Here is a 15,466-nt window from a genome sequence, read left to right on the forward strand (position 1 = left end):
TATGCATAACGTGTACAATGTGTAGTATCATAAAATACCAGCAAACGAAAAAGAATTAAAATGGAAACCATCCGGTACTAAAGGGCTCCAGCCCCCCGGAGCTGGCTCGTGCCACGTGGTTGCCCTTTACCACCGGTTCGTGCTGAACCGGTACTAAAGGGGGGGGCCTTTAGTGCCCACACTTTAGTGTCGGTTATGGAACCGGCACTAAAGGGCCTTACGAACCGGTGCTATTGCCCGCTTCTGCACTAGTGTTGGTTTTGCTTATTGAATGCTCATATTGGAAAAGTTCTCCTTCATTCCCGTGTGCTAGACAATTTGGTGTAATAATGCACTCGGGAATGAAAGGAGGAGCTACTTACATCACCGATAGTCAACCCGTGATTAATAATAATGATCTAGTTTAATATTTGAATTATGAACATAGGCCGGAAATGTCGTACTCGGACGATGAAAACCGCCCGGGGGAGTGCGACTGGTGCCACGACGACCGAGGTATGTGCGACAGGTTCATTGAGCTGGACAAAGATCGACGCTTCAGCATTAAGCTCAAGGATACCTTCGATGTTCATACGGTACGCAACGACGACAATAGTTTTTTTCTTAATTAAGCACGACTTTAACTATTTTAACGTGTATTTTTCATCTTTTCCAATTTGACTAGCTTATCCCATGCTATGCAAGACGCTATGTCTTGGAGAGGATGAAGGAAATATGCCCTAGAGGCAATAATAAAGTTATTATTTATTTCCTTATATCATGATAAATGTTTATTATTCATGCTAGAATCGTATTAACCGGAAACATAATACATGTGTGAATACAAAGACAAACATAGTGTCACTAGTATGCCTCTACTTGACTAGCTCGTGAGTCAAAGATGGTTAAGTTTCCTAGCCATGGAAAAAAGAGTTGTCATTTGATTAACGGGATCACATCATTAGGAGAATGATGTGATTGACTTGACCCATTCCGTTAGCCTAGCACTTGATCGTTTAGTATATTGCTATTGCTTTCTTTATGACTTATACATGTTCCTGTAACTATGAGATTATGCAACTCCCGTTTACCGGAGGAACACTTTGGGTGCTACCAAACGTCATAACATAACTGGGTGATTATGAAGGAGTACTACAGGTGTCTCCAAAGGTACATGTTGGGTTGGCGTATTTCGAGATTAGGTTTTGTCACTCTGATTGTCGGAGAGGTATCTCTGGGCCCTCTCGGTAATGCACATCACTATAAGCCTTGCAAGCAATGTGACTAATGAGTTAGTTGCGAGATGATGTATTACGTAACGAGTAAAGAGACTTGCCGGTAACGAGATTGAACTAGGTATTAGATACCGACGATCGAATCTCGGGCAAGTAACATGCCGATGACAAAGGGAACAACGTATGTTGTTATGCGGTTTGACCGATAAAGATCTTCGTAGAATATGTAGGAGCCAATATGGGCATCCAGGTTCCGCTATTGGTTAGTGACCAAGAATAGTTCTAGGTCATGTCTACATAGTTCTCGAACCCGTAGGGTCCGCACGCTTAAGGTTTCGATGACAGTTATATTATGAGTTTATGAGTTTTGATGTACCGAAGGAGTTCGGAGTCCCGGATGAGATCGGGGACATGACGAGAAGTATCGAAATGGTCGAGACGTAAAGATTGATATATTGGACGACTATATTCGGAGTTTGGAAAGGTTCCGAGTGATTTGGGTATTTTTCGAGTACCGGAGAGTTACGGGAATTCGCCGGGGAGTATATGGGCCTTATTGGGCCATACGGGAATAGAGGAGAGAGGCCAAAGGAAGGAGGCCTGCGCCCCCCCTCTGGTCCGAATTGGACAAGGGGCGCAGCCCCCTTTCCTTCTTCCTCTCCCCCTCTTTCCCCTTCTCCTACTCCAACAAGGGAGGTGGAATCCTACTAGGACTAGGGAGTCCTAGTAGGACTCCACACTTGGCGCGCCCCCTCCTAGGGCCGGCCTCCTCCCCCCTTGCTCCTTTATATACGGGGGCAGGGGGGCACCCCATGACACACAAGTAGATCTATGTGATCGTTCCTTAGCCGTGTGTGGTGCCCCCCTCCACCATATTCCACCTCGGTCATATCATCGCGGAGTTTAGGCGAACCCCTGCGCCGGTAGAACATCATCATCGTCACCACGCCATCGTGCTGACGAAACTCATCCCCGACACTTTGCTGGATCGGAGTCCGGGGATCGTCATCAAGCTGAACGTGTGCTGAACTCGGAGGTGCCGTACGTTCGGTACTTGGATCGGTCGGATCGTGAAGACGTACGACTATATCAACCGCGTTGTCATAACGCTTCTGCTTACGGTCTACAAGGGTACGTGGACATTACTCTCCCCTTTCGTTGCTATGCATCACCATGATCTTGCGTGTGCGTAGGAATTTTTTTGAAATTACTACGTTTCCCAACAGTGGCATCCGAGCCTAGGTTTTATGCGTTGATGTTATATGCACGAGTAGAACACAAGTGAGTTGTGGGCGATACAAGTCATACTACTTACCAGCATGTCATACTTTGGTTCAGCGGTATTGTTGGATGAAGTGGCCCGGACCGACATTACGCGTACGCTTACGCGAGACTGGTTTTACCGCCGTGCTTTGCACACAGGTGACTAGCGGGTGTCTGTTTCTCCAACTTTAGTTGAACCGAGTGTGGCTACGCCCGGTCCTTGAGAAGGTTAAAACAGCATTAACTTGACGAACTATCGTTGTGGTTTTGATGCGTAGGTAAGAACGGTTCTTGCTCAGCCCATAGCAGCCACGTAAAACTTGCAACAACAAAGTAGAGGACGTCTAACTTGTTTCTGCAGGGCATGTTGTGATGTGATATGGTCAAGACGTGATGAGATATAAGTTGTTGTATGAGATGATCATGTTTTGTTGAAGTTATCGGCAATTGGCAGAAGCCCTATGGTTGTCTCTTTGTTGCATAAGATGCAAGTGCCAAATAATTGCTTTACTTTATCACTATACGATAGCAATAGTTGCAAGAGCAATAGTTGGCGAGACGACCATGTGACGACACATTCATATAGATCAAGATGATGAAGATCATGGTGTCGTGCCGGTAACGATAGAGATCATGACAGTACTTTGGAGATGGAGATCACAAGCACAAGATGATGATGGCCATATCATATCACTTATATTGATTGCATGTGATGTTTATCTTTTATACATCTTATTTTGCTTAGTTTGACGGTAGCATTTTAAGATGATTTCTCACTAAATTATCAAGAAGTGTTCTCCCTGGGTATGCACCGTTGCGAAAGTTCTTCGTGCTGAGACACCACGTGATGATCGGGTGTGATAGGCTCTACGTTCAAATACAGCGGGTGCAAAACAGTTGCACACGCGGAATACTCAGGTTAAACTTGACGAGCCTAGCATATAACAGATATGGCCTCGGAACACGGAGACCGAAAGGTCGAGCGTGAATCATATAGTAGATATGATCAACATATTGATGTTCACTGTTGAAACTACTCCATCTCACGTGACGATCGGACATGGTGTAGTTGATATGGATCACGTAATCACTTAGAGGATTAGAGGGATGTCTATCTAAGTGGGAGTTCTTAAGTAATATGATTAATTAAACTTTAAATTTATCATGAACTTAGTCCCGGTAGTATTTTGCAAATTATGTTGTAGATCAATAGCTCACGTTTTTGCTTCCTTATGTTTTTATATGTGTTCCTAGAGAAAAACTAAGTTGAAAAGATTTTAGTAGCAATGATGCGGACTTGGTCCGTGATCTAAGGTTTATCCTCATTGCTGCACAGAAGAATTATGTCCTTGAGGCACCCGCTAGGTGACAGACCTATTGCAGGAGCAGATGCAGACGTTATGAACGTTTGGCTAGCTCAATATGATGACTACTTGATAGTTTTATGCACCATGCTTTATGGCTTAGAACCGGGACTACAAAAACGTTTTTGAAACATCATGGAACATATAAGATGATTCAAGAGATGAAATTGGTATTTCAGACTCGTGCCCGTGTCAAGAGGTATGAGACCTCTGAGAAATACTTCGCCTAAAAGATGGAGGAGAATTGCTCAACTAGTGAGCAAGTACTTAGATTGTCTGAGTACTACAATCACTTGAATCGAGTGGGAGTTAATCTTCCAGATAAGATAGTGATTGGCAGAGTTCTCTAGTCACCATCACCAAGTTACTGGAACTTCGTGATGAACTATAATGCAAGGGATGACGAAAACGATTCCCGAGCTCTTCGTGATGCTGAAATCGACGAAGGTAGAAATCACGAAAAGAGCATCAAGTGTTGATGATTGACAAGACCACTAATTTCAAGAAAAGGGCAAAGGGAAAGAAAGGGAACTTCAACTAGAATGACAAGCAAGTTGTCACTCCCGCGAAGAAGCCCAAAGCTGGACCAAAGCCTGAAACTGAGTGATTATACTACAAAGGAAATGGTCACTAGAAGCAAAAATGCCCTGAATATTTGGTGGATAAGAAGGATGGCAAAGTGAACAAGGGTATATTTGATATACATGTTATTGATGTGTACTTTACTAGTGTTTATAGTAGCCCCTGAGTATTTGATACTTGTTCAGTTGCTAAAATTAGTAACTCGAAATAGGAGTTACAGAATAAACAGAGACTAGTTGAGGGTGAAGTGACGATGTGTGTTGGAAGTAGTTCCAAGATTGATATGATCATCATCACACTCTCCCTACACTTTCGAGATTTGTGTTGAACCTAAATAAATGTTATTTGGCGTTTGCGTTGAGCATGAATATGATTTGATCATGTGTAATGCAATACGGTTATTCATTTAAAGTCAGAGAATAATTGTTATTCTGTTTACATGAATAAAGCCTTCGATGGTCATACACCCAATGAAAATAGTTTGTTGGATCTCGATCGTAGTGATACACATATTTCATAATATTGATGCCAAAAGATGCAAAGTTGATAATGATAGTGCAACTTATTTGTGGCACTGCCATTTGGGTCATATCGGTGTAAAGCGCATGAAGAAACTCCATACTGATGGGTTTTTGGAATCGCTTGATTATGAATCATTTGATGCTTGCGAACCGTGCCTTATGGGCAAGATGACTAAAACTCCGTTCTTTAGAACAATGGAATGAGCTACTGACTTGTTGGAAATAATACATACCGATGTATGCGATCCAATGAGTATTAATGCTCGTGGCGAGTATCGTTATTTTCTGACCTTCACAAGATGATTTGAGCAGATATGAGTATATCTACTTAATGAAGCACAAGTCTGAAACATTTGAAAAGTTCAAAGAATTTCAGAGTGAAGTGAAGAATCATCGTAACAAGAAAATAAAGTTTTTGTGATTTGATCGCGGAGACAAATATCCGAGTTACGAGTTTGGCCTTCATATAAAACAATGTGGAATAGTTTCACAGCTCATGCCACCTAGAACACCATAGCATTATGGTGTGTCCAAACGTCGTAACCGCACTTTATTGGATATGGTGCGATCTATGATGTCTCTTATCGGTTTACCACTATCGTTTTGGGATTATGCATTAGAGACAGCTGCATTCACGTTAAATAGGGTACCATCTAAATCCGTTGAAACGACACCGTATGAACTGTGGTTTGGCAAGAAACCAAAGTTGTCGTTTCTTAAAGTTTGGGGCTGCGATGCTTATGTGAAAAAGTTTCAACCTGATAAGCTCGAACCCAAATCGGAGAAGTGCGTCTTCATAGAATACCCAAAGGTAAATATTGGGTACACCTTCTATCACAGATCTGAAAGCAAGTTTCGTTTCCTTTCTTGCTCCGGAGGAAGGGGATCCTTTCTAGAGAAGAAGTTTCTCTCGAAAGAAGTGAGTGGGAGGAAAGTAGTACTTGATGAGGTAATTGTACCTTCTCCCTTATTGGAAAGTAGTTCATCACAGAAATCAGTTCCAGTGATTCCTACACCAATTAGTGAGGAAGTTAATGATGATGATCATGAAACTTCAGATCAAGTTGCTACCAAACCTCGTAGGTCTTCCAGAGTAAGATCCGCACCAGAGTGGTACGGTAATCATGTTCTGGAAGTCATGTTACTAGACCATGATGAACCTACGAACTATGAGGAAGCGATGATGAGCCCAAATTCCACGAAATGGCTTGAGGCCATGAAATCTGAGATAGGATCCATGTATGAGAACAAAGTATGGACTTTGATTGACTTGCTCGATGATCAGCAAGCCATGTTAAATAAATGGATCTTCAAGAGGAAGACGGACACTGATAGTAGTGTTACTATCTACAAAGCTCGACTTGTCACAAAAAGGTTTTCGACAAGTTCAAGGTGTTGACTACAATGAGATTTTCTCAACTGTAGCGATGCTTAAGTCTGTCCGAATCATGTTAGCAATTGCCACATTTTATGAAATCTGGCAAATGGATGTCAAAACTGCATTCCTTAATGGATTTATTAAAGAAGAGTTGTATATGATGCAACCAGAAGGTTTTGTCAATCCTAAAGATGCTAACAAAGTGTGCAAGCTCTAGCAATCCATCAATGGACTGGTGCAAGCATCTCGGAGTTGGAATATACGCTTTGATGAGTTGATCAAAGCATATGGTTTTATGCAGACCTTTGGAAAGGCCTGTATTTACAAGAAAGTGAGTGGGAGCACTATAGCCTTTCTGATAAGTATATGTGAATGACATATTGTTGATCGGAAATAATGTAGAATTTTCTGGAAAGCATAAAGGAGTGTTTGAAAGGATTTTTTCAAAGAAAGACCTTAGTAAAGCTACTTACATATTGAGCATCAAGATCTATTGAGATAGATCAAGACGCTTGATAAGATTTTCAATTAGTACATACCTTGACAAGATTTTGAAGTAGTTCAAAATGGAACAGTCAAAGAAAGAGTTCTTGCCTATGTTGCAAAGGTGTGAAATTGAGTAAGACTCAAATCCCGACCACGGCAGAAAATAGAAAAGAGAATGAAAGTCATTCCCTATGCCTCAGTCATAGGTTCTATAAAGTATGCTATGCTGTGAACCAGACCTATTGTATATCTTGCTTTGTGTTTGGCATAGGAATACAATTTTGATCTAATAGTAGATCACTGGACAGCGGTCAAGAATATCCTTAGTGAGGACTAAGGAAATACTTCTCGATTATGGAGGTGATAAAAGAGCCCGTCATAAAAAGTTACATCGGTGCAAGCTTTTACACCGATCCAGATGACTCTAAGTCTCAATCTGGATACATATTGAAAGTGGGAGCAATTAGCTAGAGTAGCTCCATGCAGAGCCTTGTAGACATAGAATATTTGCAAAATACATACGGCTCTGTATGTGACAGACCCGTTGACTAAACTTCTCTCACGAGCAAAACATGATCATACCTTAGTACTCTTTGGGTGTTAATCACATAGCGATGTGAACTAGATTATTGACTCTAGTAAACCCTTTGGGTGTTGGTCACATGACGATGTGAACTATGGGTGTTAATCATATACAGATATGAATATTGATGTTAAATCACATGGCGATGTGAACTAGATTATTGACTCTAGTGCAAGTGGGAGACTGAAGGAAATATGCCCTAGAGGCAATAATAAAGTTATTATTTATTTCCTTATATCATGATAAATGTTTATTATTCATGCTAGAATCGTATTAACCGGAAACATAATACATGTGTGAATACATAGACAAACATAGTGTCACTAGTATGCCTCTACTTGACTAGCTCGTGAATCAAAGATGGTTAAGTTTCCTAGCCATGGACAAAAGAGTTGTCATTTGATTAACGGGATCACATCATTAGGAGAATGATGTGATTGACTTGACCCATTCCGTTAGCCTAGCACTTGATCGTTTAGTATATTGCTATTGCTTTCTTCATGACTTATACATGTTCATGTAACTATGAGATTATGCAACTCCCGTTTACCGGAGGAACACTTTGGGTGCTACCAAACGTCACAACGTAACTGGGTGATTATAAAGGAGTACTACAGGTGTCTCCAAAGGTACGTGTTGGGTTGCCGTATTTCGAGATTAGGTTTTGTCACTCCGATTGTCGGAGAGGTATCTCTGGGCCCTCTCGGTAATGCACATCACTATAAGCCTTGCAAGCAATGTGACTAATGAGTTAGTTGCGAGATGATGTATTACGTAACGAGTAAAGAGACTTGCCGGTAACGAGATTGAACTAGGTATTAGATACCGACAATCGAATCTCGGGCAAGTAACATGCCGATGACAAAGGGAACAACGTATGTTGTTATGCGGTTTGACCGATAAAGATCTTCGTAGAATATGTAGGAGCCAATATGGGCATCCAGGTCCCGCTATTGGTCATTGACCAAGAATAGTTCTAGGTCATGTCTACATAGTTCTCGAACCCAAAGGGTCCACACGCTTAAGGTTTCGATGACAGTTATATTATGAGTTTATGAGTTTTGATGTACCGAAGGAGTTCGGAGTGCCGGATGAGATCGGGGACATGACGAGAAGTCTCGAAATGGTCGAGACGTAAAGACCGATATATTGGACGACTATATTCGGAGTTCGGAAAGGTTCTGAGTGATTCGGGTATTTTTCGGAGTACCGGAGAGTTACGGGAATTTGCCGGGGAGTATATGGGCCTTATTAGGCCATACAGGAATAGAGGAGAGAGGCCAAAAGGAAGGAGGTCTGCGCCCCCCCTCTGGTCCGAATTGTACAAGGGGCGCAGCCCCCCTTTCCTTCTTCCTCTCCTCCTCTTTCCCCTTCTCCTACTCCAACAAGGGAGGTGGAATCCTACTAGGACTAGGGAGTCCTAGTAGGACTCCAAACTTGGCGCGCCCCCTCCTAGGGCCGGCCTCCTCCCCCCTTGCTCCTTTATATACGGGGGCAGGGGGGCACCCCATGACACACAAGTTGATCAACGTGATCGTTCCTTAGCCGTGTGCGGTGCCCCCCTCCACCATATTTCACCTCGGTCATATCGTCGTGGAGTTTAGGCGAAGCCCTGCGCCGGTAGAACATCATCATCGTCACCACGCCGTCGTGCTGACGGAACTCATCCCCGACACTTTGCTTGATCGGAGTCCGGCGATCCTCATCGAGCTGAACGTGTGCTGAACTCGGAGGTGCTGTACGTTCGGTACTTGGATCGGTCGGATCGTGAAGACGTACGACTACATCAACCGCGTTGTCATAACGCTTCCGCTTACGGTCTACAAGGGTACGTGGACATTACTCTCCTCTCTCGTTGCTATGCATCACCATGATCTTGCGTGTGCGTAGGAATTATTTTGAAATTACTACGTTTTTCCCAATAGAGGATTGGTTTTGAAGACCATGAAAGTATGGAAACCAAAAAAATTATCCTAAGTACCCATCATGGTGTGGATTTCCAAGTAAAGTTGTACAATGCTGAGAGTGTAATCCATTTTGGTTGCAAAAATTGGAAAGCACTTTGCAAGATGTATGGTTTTGATGAGGGTATGCTTGTCACCATGGATCTTGGTGATCGTACAATCGAGCAAGAGAGACCTTCGATTTGGGTCCTTGTGGATACACCTCCAATTCTTCCCCCATGTGAGCTTAACATAGTTATTAAGTAATTTATATTGTTTATTTCAAAATAGTTGACATCTTATTTCCATTAACAGATTATTTTCATTCTTCAAAGAATGTGTGGAAGATGGTAGACAAAACCCACTATACCGATGGCTCCGAATTAACTTATAGGGTGAAAAATCATCTGATCGCATTTTGTACTGATCTTGAGAATTACAATGTCTACAATCGAACTCCTCAACATTATGGTCAATACGTGCCACTAGTACATGTGTTGAACTACGGTAACTACCATGGAGATACCCTGGTAAGAGTTTTTACTATTACGACATCCGTGCATCTTTTTGCACACTTCTAAAACTAGTACATCATTGCTAACTACGAAGTTATTACTACTTTTTCAACAGATAATCCTGAATGATTGTGTGCCTCATCTGATGTATACGCACGGTACCCTTCATGTTTTGAACATACAACCAGGTCTTCCTACGAATCTGAACTGTCCATACCGGGTTTCTAAAAGAAGTGGAGACATGACAATCAAAGAATGGAAAAAATGTATGGACAGTCGTAAGGAGCTTCTTGGAAGCAAAAGGCAGCGAAGCGCAAGAATTGGAGACAGGATGATCTCCATTCTTCATAATGGAGAGTCAGGGTCTATATTATTTTATGCTATTTTACCTTAATGGTGTTTAGGTCCTACCTGATACTGATGATCATGTGCTAAGAACAATTATGTAGGGTTGGGTTCGATGACTATGAGAATGATGATCGTATGACTTATTATTAATAACGAGTAGAAGTTGTATGATGCCACCAACCGGGACCAAAGGCTTTTTTTTAAGCAGCCACTTTTTTTAAAAAAAAACATCGACTTTTGGTCCCGGTTGATGCCACCAACCGGGACCAAAGGCCCCCCTGCCTGGGCTCGGCGCACCGGCCACGTGGAGGCACATCTGTCCCGGTTTGTGTTTGAACCGGGACTAAAGGGGGGAGGTATTAGTAACGACCCATTAGTCCCGGTTCATGAACCGGGACTAAAGGCCCTTACGAATCGGGACAAATTCCCCCTTTTCTACTAGTGTACTAACCAGAGTGGAAGCATCGAGATTCCCCTCCCTGCCATTGGCTGCCAGAGTGGTAGTCAGAGGGGCTGTGATTCCATGTGCTCTTCGGTGAAGTCTGGAGGGGAGAATTTGCCCCGGCCTCCAAGGAATAGAGGAGGAAAAGCTAAACACGTTCTTTGTTTTCTTTGATCATTTGCTCTTCTTTAGTTTACCATCTTAATGATTTTCCCTTTTTACTTGCTTTAAATTATTTTCATGTTGTTGGTTGGATAATGATCAATATTTCGATCTAGTTTGTTGGAGGTGATAACAGATTAACCAGAATATTATCTAGATCATGAGTGTTCATCCCATTTTCTTCGAGAATTAACGAACTAGTTAATCTTCATCTATAATCAATTGGATAGGATTAAGGGTACAGGTATGCATGTAACCACCCAATGCACACACACATGCATGTTCGAGTTGAGAAGTTTGGGGCTGAGGAGAGCTACCGAACAGGCCCTAAGTAGATGCTCTCCTTTGAGAACCACCATTCATCTCATGTTCAACCCCACCCCGTCATTGCTTCTCGGTTTCTTTGTGGAATCCTTTTCCCTATTGAAGGGCACATCTCCTGGCAATCCACTTCTGAGCCCAGGCTCAGCTGCACCCGCCCTGACAAAAAAATCAAAACAAATACTAGGAAAAATCAAAAAACAATGCAAAAAAAAATTGTGTGGTACATAATTTGATGCATGAGGTCCGCTCTAGTTTTAAAATCATTTGGACATATGAGCAGCTCTCGGCAAAAAAGACAAATTCGGGGTCTGTAAAAATGTTTATTGTTCATGAATTGTTTTGACCTAAATTGCCTTTTTTGCTGAGAGCTTCTCAGAAGTCCAAATGATCTAAAATTTGGAGCGAACCTCACGTGATAAATTGTCTACCATACAAAAAATTGGAATTTTTTGAATTTTTATTTTATTTTTTGTGATTTGTTTTTTGGGCGGGTGCAGATGAGTCTGGGCACCGAAACACCGCACGCCACATCTCCTCTTCATCCTACTATTTCAAGAGGAATTAATTAAATGCACCAGGACATGAAACTGTTTGTCATCACCCCAAAAACTTGATAAGCTGTGAGAAAAAAAATCTCCGACCAAAAGCCACCAAGCAAAAACTTGTCCAACAAGGATATCAAAGAAGAGTGCGACCACACACGAAATCCTTCAATAGCTAGGAACAAATACGCTCTCTATAACAACAAAAAAGTCATCGAGGATGTAAAGTGAAGGTATTTTAACATCGAAGTATCTTCAAACCGGATGCATGAGAAAATATCTCTCAAGTAAAATATTGTTTGACGACGTCAAAAGGTATGACATAAGAAAATGAAAAAAAAATTATCTCCATAAATCTTGGAATAGATGTGATCTATTTTTCTTGCAACAAAATGTGACAAACATGACCCCAAGATTTATCTCGATAAATCAATCTTGGAATATAATGTTTTTTTAGAAATAACCACATATATTTCATTAGACAAACGTATTACAAAGACATGTGGTCATCAAAGAAGACACACATAGATGTCTTGCAATATTGCACCAAAGACTTCACAAGAACTAAAACTATAATTTCACTTCGGCAGAATCTTGTGCCACGCCCAAACGTCGCCTACCATCGTCCTCCTTCGCCGCTGAGGTAACGTTGAAGAAAGAGGGGAACCGCTTTCATACCCAGATCTAGAGGAGCACCTTTGTGTACAATGGTGTTTTTCGAGCCGATGAACCCGACCGTCGCAAGCGACGAGACCGAGATTTTGTGACATGTCGTCCGGGGTTCTTCCTCGTGTCCGCTAGATCCCAGCGTTGTCCACTTCATTCGACTAGGTCGAAGAAGATGAATGCCGCTGCATTCCATCATCCACGCACCCCACTGCAAGACACCAAACACAACCGCAACAGTCGGCACCAAGGCTACCCGAGAGAGAGTGAAGCGCCGACCATCAGACACAAATGTTACAAGATCTGAAGACCGGCAAGAAGACCGAGCCACCTTCTCCCCAGCGCCGTCCATTAGAGCGCCATCGGATGAAGGTAGAGCGGAAGCAAATTATTTTGACGCGGCGCCGTCCACACCATTGATGCAACATCTCTGAAAACAAACTATGCCTATCCTATATCCCTACCTGACAGAAACTGTTGTGACCTATTTGTCTTGTTAAAATAGTGGATCAACTGCACATGATGGTATGTAGCATGACTTGGAAGATTGCTGAACACATATTGTTTCTTACAAATTTGAGGCATAGATGTTTCGTGGTGTAGTTGGTTATCAAGTCAGTCTAACACACTGAAGGTCTCCGGTTCGAACCCGGGCGAAGCCACTTTATTTTATTTTTGTTTTTTTCGCGTTTCTTCTTTATTCTATCTATTTTTTCATTGTGTAAAAAAAAGTAAAAAATAGGTTAATGGCCCATACAGGTCTCGAACCTGTGACCTTCGCGTTATTAGCACGACGCTCTAACCAGCTGAGCTAATAGGCCTTTTGTGTTATTTTACATTTTGTTCCTCATATTTCAGATAGGACTTGTATATTATCATCCCTTCTCGTTGTAATAAATAGAACACGTAATAGGCCTTTTGGTTCTCTTAAGTTATTTTAACTTCTATATTGGAAAGAACTGAATATTAAGTAGCTTCGCCAGAAGGGCTAATGGTCTTTTGCTGTTGGTCTTCTCATGCTGCGGTTTTCCTCTTCCCTATGGTTTCATTTGCAGCAGTATTTTCTTTTCTTCTGATTGACGAGTTATGTATTAGATTGTCGAGTTTTGTGGTTTATAGCGCAGGATTTTGTTTCTACAAAAGGTAGATCCCAACAAGACACCATGGTATGCGTATCTTGTAGTCTATCTGTCTTATTGAGAAAATACATTAATGTCTCATGGTGTAGTAGGTTATCACGTCAGTCTAACACACTACATGGCGAAGCCAAATTGTTATTGTTTTTTCTTTTCTGTAAAACTACAAAATGCACCAATAAATCTTTGTCATTTGCTAGTTTCCCATTTCAGTACCTATGTTTGTAAGTATTCTTCCCTCTTGGAATCTCCCTTTTGCCACTGTTTCTCACTTTCTGTGATGTGATGTGTGCGCAAATATTCCCACAACAACTAAACAATAATAAAGCCATATACGCAAGCGATCGAATAATGGCAACTTTATATTACCACTCAAGGCACATCTCCAAACCGACCTGTCTGTCCAAAGTTGCGTCTCAACACTCGGGGCAGAAAGGCTTGCTCTCAACCACTGCTTCATATCACCAGGATCCACACGGCCAAATAGCGTCCTCCATTTTCGAAGTGATGACAGTATATCTCGTGGGAAAATTGTTTCCACAGTTCAATATCCCTCCCTTTGATGAAAAAAAATTACACTCAGCTTCTGCATCACAGGATGCATAACGAAAATTGTTTTGTTCGTTCTGTGCTGGAACACTATATCTTGTGTAAAATAAATGTTTCAACAATATCGATATTCCCTCCCATAAAATAAAATCATCAATAGCTCACTTCTCTATATACCTGGATGGTAAGTAATGGCCGGTGTGAGCACCCAAGACGGCACGCCAATTATCACCACTACGTAGACAAGTCACTATATGCACCCAATTATGCAAGAAAAATAATATAAGTCAAGAACTGTCTGGACGCAGATGGAGCTTTCTACAGATGGGGACAAGAATTTGGCACCACCCACTCAGTTTACCTCTCACCTTTTTGCATTGCTTTCATATGTAAAAAATAGTGAGTGGATTTACGATCTGCCTTAAAATGACAAGATGGGGGTTGTGGGTTTTAAAAACTTCCAAATGCATTCTTTATGTTCACATGTTTATTTATTTTGTATTTGTTTGTGCATGTCACAAAAATTATAAATTTCCACAAGCATACATAATATTCAATGATCTACATCGACAATAGGGTTTGAGATTTTTCAAAGCATGACAAAAAAAATCAAATGAGGTCGGCTGGAAATTAAAGATATGTTCGGAGATCCAAACAATTATGATCTCTTTGATACAAACTTCAAAGGAATCATTATAGAAAAATAGGAGATTATAATTGTTAGATTATTTTCCTACGGGACTAGTTGGGCTGGAAACCATAACAATATTTTCTATGGCCTACTTGACATGTATTTGTAAGGAAAATTTATGTCGAGCCAAATCTTCTGAAAATAATTTCGTTGGTTCAATGACAACTATATGCTTGCACCTAATGCTTTAGAAAATTCTTGAATTTTTCCCTCTTGCGATAAATCAACATCCATATTTTACGCATTGCACTATCTTCAGTTCTCATAAGATTCAACATAGCATGACACGAAATATGTATGTTAATTTTTCTGGTTCCTATCTTTTTAAAATGCCGCAAAAGGATGTGGCATGTAATCTTCAAAAAATAGTGGGATTGTGATAGTTATTGAAATGCATGTAGGACGGAGACTAAACTTTCAGTAAAATTCAACTTATAATACTAAAACTGGAAAAGTTGCCAAAACCTACGGCAACCAAGAGCTGCCAAGATTTCTTAAATAAAAAACCTTTGCGCGACATTCCCCTAAGAAGACATAAATGTTTCCTTGTCTTGACATTCAAAAACACTGAGTGAGGGTTCTCGGCCGAATTTCACTAAGAACTTGCATAAAAGAGAGCTGTCTATTATTATTATTATTTTTCTAGGCTTTCAGAATCTAGTTGGATATTGCTTTAATTTGGAATTCATAATTTGCCGAGAAACAGCACTATAAAGTAAAGCATTCCTAAACTTGACCATTATGGCTGCATGCCGAG

The 15,466-nt window shown here is 41.3% G+C and overlaps 1 non-coding gene across 1 annotated transcript; it reads right to left on the reverse strand.

The window, feature by feature from the left end:
• Positions 1 to 13,080: 13,080 nt before the first annotated feature.
• On the reverse strand, positions 13,081 to 13,154 carry TRNAI-AAU. The gene has a single exon. It is a non-coding gene; the product is annotated as a tRNA-Ile (tRNA).
• Between the last annotated feature and the right edge of the window lie 2,312 nt (positions 13,155 to 15,466).

The sequence above is a fragment of the Triticum dicoccoides genome, chromosome 3B, assembly GCF_002162155.2.
Source record: "Triticum dicoccoides isolate Atlit2015 ecotype Zavitan chromosome 3B, WEW_v2.0, whole genome shotgun sequence".
Classification (NCBI taxonomy): domain Eukaryota; kingdom Viridiplantae; phylum Streptophyta; class Magnoliopsida; order Poales; family Poaceae; genus Triticum; species Triticum dicoccoides.